The sequence below is a fragment of the Rhopalosiphum maidis genome, chromosome 3 (genome assembly GCF_003676215.2).
Source record: "Rhopalosiphum maidis isolate BTI-1 chromosome 3, ASM367621v3, whole genome shotgun sequence".
NCBI classification, from domain to species: Eukaryota; Metazoa; Arthropoda; class Insecta; order Hemiptera; family Aphididae; genus Rhopalosiphum; species Rhopalosiphum maidis.
This window is the reverse complement of record NC_040879.1, coordinates 56,238,615-56,248,583: the sequence shown is the minus strand read 5'-3', so window position 1 is coordinate 56,248,583 and position 9,969 is coordinate 56,238,615.

Sequence of the window (9,969 nt, the reverse complement as noted above, 5' to 3'; positions counted from 1 at the left end):
AAATTATACAATATATGAAGATTATAATATACGCCTTTAAAATGCGCAGATAGGTAACTTTAATGATAACCTTCTTGAAAATGTTTGAATAGGCAGTCTCATTGATAACCGCATAAGTGTATCTAAAAACAATATTGTTCATAACTTTTAACGAACATCTTAAAAGCATTTATGTAATTCAGCACAAATTAAAATTTTGATTGTATAAACACACAACAGAAAATTATAATAAATTTTTTTTTTAAGTTACCCTTTAGAAAAATGTGATCGCTAGGTAAATAATAAAAAAAGTATAATTAGAATCGGTAAATATGGAACTGGTAACTTTAAATCTACAAAATTATAGTTGGAACTAAAATTAGTGAAAACCAATAAACTAAAAAGTAAAAATCTGCAGAAAAAAAAACAGTTTTAAGTTAATACAATAGTTAAAAAATAGATTTAAGGTTGGTATAACTAATATGTCACTTAATTAAATTAATTAATTAATAATTAAAAACTCAACTATATTCTTACGAAATTGTATGATTATAAATAAAAACTATTACAAGGTTTTTTTCTTAGGAAATTTTTAGACAACTAAGAAAAAAAAATCCATGAATATTAAATTAATAGTTTCTGGTGTTTTATCTAAGAAAATCCTAAGATATTCCTAAGAACGATTTATAAATTTTGTATAAATAGCTCGAAATTAGTCTAAGCCTTTTAAAACTACGGTGTAGTTCAGTGGATATTTTTAGGGAATTTTTACTAGTTAGCCCGTTACTGTTAGATTTCAAGTTTCAAATGACTTGAGTACAATTTATGATTATAAAGCTGTATATTACTCACCATAGGCGCCATGTACATGGGTGCCCGAGGGCTAAGGTACCCATTGAAATTATTATGATGGCTGGGCACCCATTAGAATATTGGATATTTATAACGTGTATTTATATCCAAATATCCAAGTTTCAACAACTTTCAAAGAATATCTTTAAGTTTTCAAGAAGCACATTTAAAAATTGAAAACATTATCATATCTTTTTTTGTTTAACTTATTATTATTATTATTTATAAAGAAGCTATCAATTTGGTATACATTTATTTTGTTGTATGATTGTTAATTAATAAAATATTTTACAATCAATGATGAAATTGCATTTTTTAGTGTACAACATGGTTAATATTATTATATTGTATTATTTAATATTTATATATTCTAATAAAATCCGTAAAAAATGTAAACATTTTTAGTTAAGTAGTAAAATCATAACACCAGTAGGTGCAATTTGGAAAACCAAAATTAAAATTTTAGAAAATTGAATTGTAACTAGCTCCCAAGGCGGTTCCGTGCATTTTTTAAATTTTACAGGGACATTGTTATTAACCAGGGCTAAGCTCCATCCCCCCAAATTGTGCATTTATGTCTATGATACCAAGGCTGGGCAAGGCACCCATTAAGTTTTTTAAAACCTGGCGCCTATGCCCACAACAACACAGTCACATATTGTGTGATTTGTGTGTAATAATTATGTTATAAAATATCTACTTTATATGTTTGTACAAAATGGTTCATCAGTGTGTTGTTTGTGGTACCAACGACAAATATAACACAACATTATCTTTTCATTTTTAAATATTTAAAAATTAGTGGGAAACATACCCACGTATATTATGTATATATATATATATATATAGTCCGTCATTCAACTAAAAAAAATAATATATTTCTTATATCTTATATTTTAGAAAAAATACAAACTATCATGGATTAGAAAAAAAGCACCTACCTACATTAATAAATTATTTAAGAACGTGTGATAAAGGTTCATGGCCTATATCCATTCTTTATTATTTATGGTCGTACGCAAGTAAACGCATATAATCGGGCGCGGACAAGTGTATAATTTTGTATTTGTTTTTATTAATAAAAATATTTCCGATCGGCCGTAGCCATTTTCCTCCAAAAACAATATACCGTTTTCCTCCGCTGTCCATTTTCTTCCAAAAAAATAAAAGGTTGGTTTCCATTTTCCTCCACATTATTTTTGACTAAAATTATGACTATTTTCCTCCAATATTTTAGCCAGTGTCGTAGTGTTGCGTTCCGAATTATAAAGATAGAATATGGCTAGGATCACATTTTGCGTGTATCTGTTGATTAAATTCTGGTCGTTTGATTTATAGGTATGTAATTACAAGAAGTAAAATAATTATTCATATGATGTCTAATTTTTATTTTCTTCAAACATGTATTCATTTGTCCTATAATTATAAAAAATATATAATATTATGTACTGTAGTGATTTTACTATATTTTATATTTTACATATTGTTTGGTTGCATTATCATCAACCACTTATTATTAATTATTATGTAATTTTTATTATTATTTTATTTATTGATTGATGCATCTTTATCGACGTACGTATTTTTTTATTATATTCATTCTGTTTTTAGCCATCCGCCAAATTCGGCGCGTACGGTGTATTTTATATTATTATAATTATACTTGAAATATTTAATTTCTTATTTTATTTTTAATCTAACCTTCTGACAATGAATGACGATTTTATTATTTTATTTATTGGTGGAAAATGAAAAGTGGAGGAAAATGGATCCGCCCTTCTGATCATCATTTAACTCTTCCGTAGTCGTTACCGTTTCAAACCCGATTCCTTTATTATTATTATTATATACATACTATATCATATTTCTATACTATTTAGAGACATTTTACACATTACTGCAAGCGTTGTTTGTTAAAAAAATCTGGATCCTAGAGTACGTTTCAATTTCTCATTTGTCTTCAATATTTGAAGTATAAATAACAATTAATCGAAGAAAAAAAAATCTTATATTTCCGCAAATAAATAAATAATATGTACCGCTATGATATAGCCGATATAGGGAATGTATTTAATTGTTCTGGGTTACTATAATACATAATTATGAGTAAGGGTGCGTACATTATTCTATATTCAGTACAGGGCCCTGCTGCGGTTCTACTGCACCTGACCACAATACGGCTACACTTTAAAGGGCTAGTCGGTGGAACGCGGTTAAGTATAATGTCCACTAGGCCTGTTCGTGATGGGGTTAATGATGATTGCGTTAAAAGACGCAAAAGCGCATATTAAAGCAGACATTTACACTATACACCAATGCACTGATGGGTTAAAATTATATTTATACGTAAACAAATCTATTATATGCACTATAATATATTATAATATTATGTTAATATAAATGTCAGAAATCAACAATGCGAAAAAACTGCGAGGAACTCTAAGATAAATTGTCAAAATCACTTTTCACGTAACATACACATACGATAGAATACTGTAATAACTCAATAAGTAGATGTCGCATACAAGCGATATCAATTACAGTTATTGCAGTAGGAAAAGAACTTCCACTGAAGCTTAGTGCAGCTCGGACACATATAGACGTTAATATACGGTAATAGACATTTATACCCATACAGAAATATTGAAATCATATAATATTGTTTAACGCCAATATGTAGAGTTCCAATGATTAGTGGCCAGTGGGTACTGTACTTACAATATTCAGTGGCCCGACGGACAAGCTGCAGTGTATAATATATATAAAACTTTAAAGTAAAGACAGTAAATATAATAATATTCATTTGTTTTCAATTGTTTACAATAAGAACTAAAGTAAGTACAAAAATAAATATTATATGCACCACTCTTTAAAAGCGTTCTGCGTTGTATTTTATTTTTATTTAGTCATATACTTTACTGTATTTTAAAAACCATTTATCGATACTATAATTTATTGCAGCCTGTTTGTTACACACATCACGCAGTACAGTACTAACATTATCAATAAAACAGATAATTTAGAAAACTTTGTTTTCTAGCTGTTAGTTCTAGTAGATTATATCGTATCATATAATTTATTAAATACTTACAGAATAAAAATTTTTAATAATTATAATAAACATAAATAGAGATACTTAAAGTAGATATACCAAAATAACTAAACCAAATATCTTAATTTAGCCTTTGGATTTTGATTTTACCAATTTTACACTGAAAGTACGCTCAAGTAGGTACTTGCATACTGAATTTATAAGATAGCCAATCAAACAAAAAAAATTATTTATTTAAAAAAAAAAAAACAATTACAAAATTTATTAAAAAATTAATGATTGATTGTATATTGTATATTTTAACTAGTTTGTATTAAAAAACGAATGCGGACTGACGAATAATTTTGAATCTAGTATCAACGCATTATGACTATATTTTAATCTATAGAGAGGTAGAATGGGTACTTTTATAAACGTTAAACTAATTGGCCATACCAAATACTCGATAAACGATGTCGATAAATATCGTAGATAATAAGAACCATCGATTTGTTCTGTTAAGACGCATATCGTGTACAAACTATCAAATCAATTGAAAATTAAACACAAAAAAAGGTATTTATAAATCAAAAATTAATTTTATAAGTAAAAATGACACATATTTTTATGTAAAAATTATTTTTCTATTATTATTATCATTATTTAAAAAAAGGCTTTTGCCTTCAAATCCGAATCCCAGTGATTGCGAATAAAATTACACTACAAACGAGAATTTAAATTTTAAATAGTTAACTATAGACATTATAGTATACAAACTATTTCATAAAATAAATAACAAAAAAAACGCTGTTCGGAAGATGTATAGAATGTAGACCATTATTTAGAATATTACCTAATTATAGGTAATTATTACCTCATATTAGGTATTTATAATATAATGAACAAGATTTGCTATTTGAAGGATAATTGTTATGAATAAATGTATTATCTAAACTAATTTATCTAGATAAATCTTTGTTGGACATATTTTTTTTTTTAATAAAATATGAAAATTGAAAATGTATAAGTAACAAATTTCCTATAAAGAGGTGCAGAAACAAAATTAAATTAATTGTACATATAAAATAACAATAATTTTCTGTATTATCTTGTATTTATTTCAAAATCTAAATATTCAGTTTTTAAGGTCTGGGTTGTTTGTAACATTGTGTGGAGGGTAAACCATATCATACTATACTTATTCATAAACAAGTACACAACAATGCTATTTTTATTAACTCGCATAATACATTAACACTGGGCTTAAGTCCCCCCCCCCTGAAATGTCAGACGGCAATAATTGTATTAATTTATTTGAAAATATAATTTTATATGCGTGATGCCATGATAACCTATTAGCCCGAATACGGAGAATAGCTAAAAAAATGAACTTTAGGTTAGGTAATATGTATAATTGTATATGAATTATATTGTCAGAAATACAGTGCAAACTTCATTTGTTGTCATAATTAGTCATCAAAAATTAAACCCTCCCACCGAAAAAAATCCTGGCTACGTCACTGCTATATAATATACATTATATGTATGTTACTTAATACAGTTAATATAAATATGTATATGTTACCGGCAAAGTATTGAATATAGACATTTCTATAAATTTCCTAGGCATTCTATAGAATTTCTTGAACTGTATTAAATTTAAATGTTTTTTTATATTATGGCTAGGAAAGCTTTACATTTCCTAGGATTTCTATAGAACATCAATATTATGTTAGGTAATGTGTTAAATCAAAATATGTTTATTATTTATTTTTATTTATTTATTGCAGCATATATTGATGCATGAAATTTCAAACTACATAATATATTATTTTTTAGATTGGCATTTTGTCTTGCATGTGCATTTGCATTTGTACTACAATAAGAATAACTTACAAGAAACCTTTTATTACATTTTCAATTATTTTTGGTTTCCCGACATTTTTTTATCGGCATTTCAAAAAAAACACTTAGAAAAATCGAAAATTTCAATTGTCTATAATAGCTCAAAAATAGCCAGAATATTTCGAAAATGTAACCGTGTATAGATAACACTAATATAATAATTTTTCCTGCTTGAAGTTAGGTAATATACAGAATAGCTAGGATTTCTATATAGTACCGGATTCAACACATTTCCTGTAACATATATATTATATATATAAATGTACTTATAATTTCTAGAAACGGAATATATTAATTATATTATATATTATAAAAACTATACTGATAGGTATCATATAACAGTAGATATTGCATGTTGTTCTATGATAGTTAATATACTTATAAATTATAATGTACAGTTTACACTAATATACACTAAATACTTTATAATTATGTACTCTAAATAAATTAACTAATTTTGAATTTTAAAAACCTTTTAATAACCTCTAAAAATAAACATCAAACAATTAGTATCAGGGCCGGATTTAGACTTTTAGATGCCCCGGAGCAAATCTTCTTTTTTTTGAGGTCTCTAATATAAAAGTAAAAAAGTTTGATATACCTAATATCTAAGTGGTTAAGGAAAAAAAAATTTAAATCAATATTTGATATAATAATAATTATACGAAAAGTGGTAAAAACCGCTTAGGAGTAAAAATTAATTAAAAATGTTCCGTCTTCATTGACAGAGTGATATCACACGCACCACGCGCGTATTAAAACCCAAAAATAAGACCGAAAAATTAAGTATTTAAGTTACATTATTTAATATATTATTTACTATTAAAATCTTGACGTATTAATTTTGAACCCCAAATTATATAATTACAAATCAATATTTATTTTTGAAGATGATATATTTTTATATAAATATCCTAAACCGAGGGTCAAAATGTTTTAAATATTTTCATAGTATTCTGGCATCAGGATGCCCCTCAAACATCTGCTGCCCGATGAAAGTGCCCTTAAAATCCTCTATCAAATCTGGCCCTGAATAGTATCGTGTTTATAGGATATAAAAACATTAACGAGGTACATACTATATTAATTAATAGAAATAATTAATTTTAAAATTTAAGTAAAGTAATTAAACAATATTATTAAAAATATAATTTTAAATAGATAGATAGTGATTATTATTGAATAATGCATTGTAATTTGTAGTTATTAAATAACAATTGAGTAAGTTACGATATATTTCCAGGTGAATCACGATGTTTGAAAAGAGAAAAATAACATCAAGGTGATAATTTGCTGTTCTTGGTCATATGTGCTCATAATTTAAAAAAATTATAAAAACAGTCCTACCATATTACGGAAGAGTAATAACTTTTATGATTTTCACGCTCCATTTGATATTTACAATTATATTTAAATTTGTATACATAGTTTTAATAAATATAATATCTTAATTCCCGAAACTCGAGAGAGTCGACAGTTAAATATCATAGAATAGTTAATTTTAAAGTATTTGTGTGTATGCTTTCACCATAAATATTCAGCTATCTACACTTTTGCAGTATGGTATACCGTATATGCACGTAACATGACACCTGTCAGTATTAACTGCAGCTTTTTTTTCGCATAATATTGCAAATTAAAATTTATTTTTCCAAGTTTATGTGTAGTTCTTAAACATTCAAAATTGTTCATAAGTGCTTAATACTATGCTGGAAGACGGTATAATATACCTAAATGAAGATAGTTTGATGTTTGATTGGTTCAATATTTTTTTTACGAAAACCAAACTAGAAAAATAATATTAGGTTATCATTAATTAAAATACAAAATCGTTTAATTTTAAAATTTCAGGTAATTTCAATCACTAAAATCCGAGTTAAAATCGTTACAAAAAAACTTACCATATTTATTGTTAATAGAAAAATAAATTAAGTTACTATAATACCAATATAAATATATCATAATATTGAAATATTTATATACTTATAGTAATATATTCTGACATATGGGTAATTACTCTATACCGTCTTCGTTCAAAATCTTTTTTTTCATATGTAATGAATAATAATGATTTATTTATGAAAATGTAGTATGTATTGATACATACTGAGTTATTCAATGATGACAAACTATTAACACCTAGCTACTGTACTTATATAATAGACTCAATAAAGTATTGAGTGCTAACCTATTTTTAACCTTATTTTAATATTTAAAGCTATTTTGTTCATACTATATCGTGCGTATATCAGTACTTTATACTACAATAAAATCTGAGCACTGTTCATTAAAATAAGTCAATAGTTTTAAATATCTAACCATAGCTATACAAAATCTAAAACATTTTAAAAACTGTATCATATGAAAACGTAAAGTAAACATAATTCCATAATGAACTACAAAATAATCCATGTATGAACATCAGTAATCAGTATTGACAAAAACTGATAATACAATTGCTGTTCTGTATTTGTTTGTATAATGTATTGTATTTGTAAACATATTTCATATATTTCTGTTTTTTATTTACTAGTATGGCGCCATTATAATATTATATCAAACAATAAATAAACAGATATTTTAATAATTATAACAAGTGTTCATATTCAATTTGTTTTTTACACTATTATTAAAAAAAAAAAAAAGAACCAGATAATTTTCTATTTTACCACCCAAAAATACTAACTAGAATCTAATTACTAGATCAAATATATCCAGAAGCATCTATTGAAGTTGATGAACAGAGCATTTTTCCTATCAGAAAAAGTGTTTTCAAAGAAAAAAAGAAAAAAATGTAATAGGTAATTACTTAATAAGTAGATAAATCCAAGTATGATAACATCATTGTAAAATCAATACATTCATTGCTCTGCTCAGAATTTAAAGCTTAAAGTTGCAACTGTTTTTTTTTCCTTGTAGAAATTTTTTTTACAAACAATTTAAATATTTTATTATTAAGTATGCTCGAAATCCATTATATGGCAGAGTATTTACCAAGATTTTTCAATTATATTATTTTATGATATAATGTACCTATTTTGCCTATGCATTACGCCGTCTAATACATTTACAAATAAAAAGATAGTTTCCTCAGCAACAGTTTTTTTTATTTCAATTCAAAGATAACATTAAAACTTTACATTTTAAAACAGTTCTGAGAAGTTATGACTTACATAATTGTTTATAGGCCATTTTAAAATTTTCGTAAAAATATTCTTAAAAATTATTATTTTGTTTTTATTTTATGTGTATAATATTATTTAGTATTAGATATTTTTATCTAATACAAACTTACTATAACATCATATAAAACATTGTGTTGGTTCTTGGTATATATGATGATTTTTAATCAATAATATTTGATAAAGTTTGTTCAATAAAATTAATGATAGTTACAATTTCTAGTAAGTTCTACTAGACTAGTTGTCTAAAATAAATTGCAAAACTACAAGTTAGATCCAACAATAAATTCCAACATTTGTATTAAATTATTATTACTAAAAAAATTAATATAATTTATTGTTATAATTATTAAAAAAAAAAAACTAAATTTATTTTTATTTTTAATAACGTATCTGAAAATAAAGAAGAATTTTTCATTTCAGACGCGACCACAAGCAAAACGTGTCTTCCCAATCTAATTAGATTAGTAATTGATAAAAACCAAGGATGATCTATACAAAACTAGAATTAATGTTAGAGTTCTAGGCAAACTTTATTGAAATTATATTCACTATCATCATCTATTTTACCGAATAATTTTTCAAAAATGAATACATATTACATCTTAATATATACTTATTTCTAATTTTCTTTAGTTAAAACTAGTCTTAATTAACAATATAAAAATTAATTTTAGTTTTTACCATTACATTTTAGACACAACTAGTTCTAACTAAAAAATGTAAATTAAAACTAATCCATGCCACAAGTTAAGTGTTAAGGGTTAGAGTTAATCGAAATTTTAATTAGTCAAAATCAGTTTTGATGAAAGGTGGTTATGAAAATTAGTTTTAACGGATTTCAGGTTTTATAATATATACTTTACTTAAACCATTTTCAAAAACTGTAGAATTTTTTTGAGTTTTATTACTACTTATACATTGAATATTAATTTAGTATTCTAATGTTTTTAGTTTAAATATATATTATACATTATTATAATTATAAAAAATATGAAATGAGTTTTGAAAATTATTTTA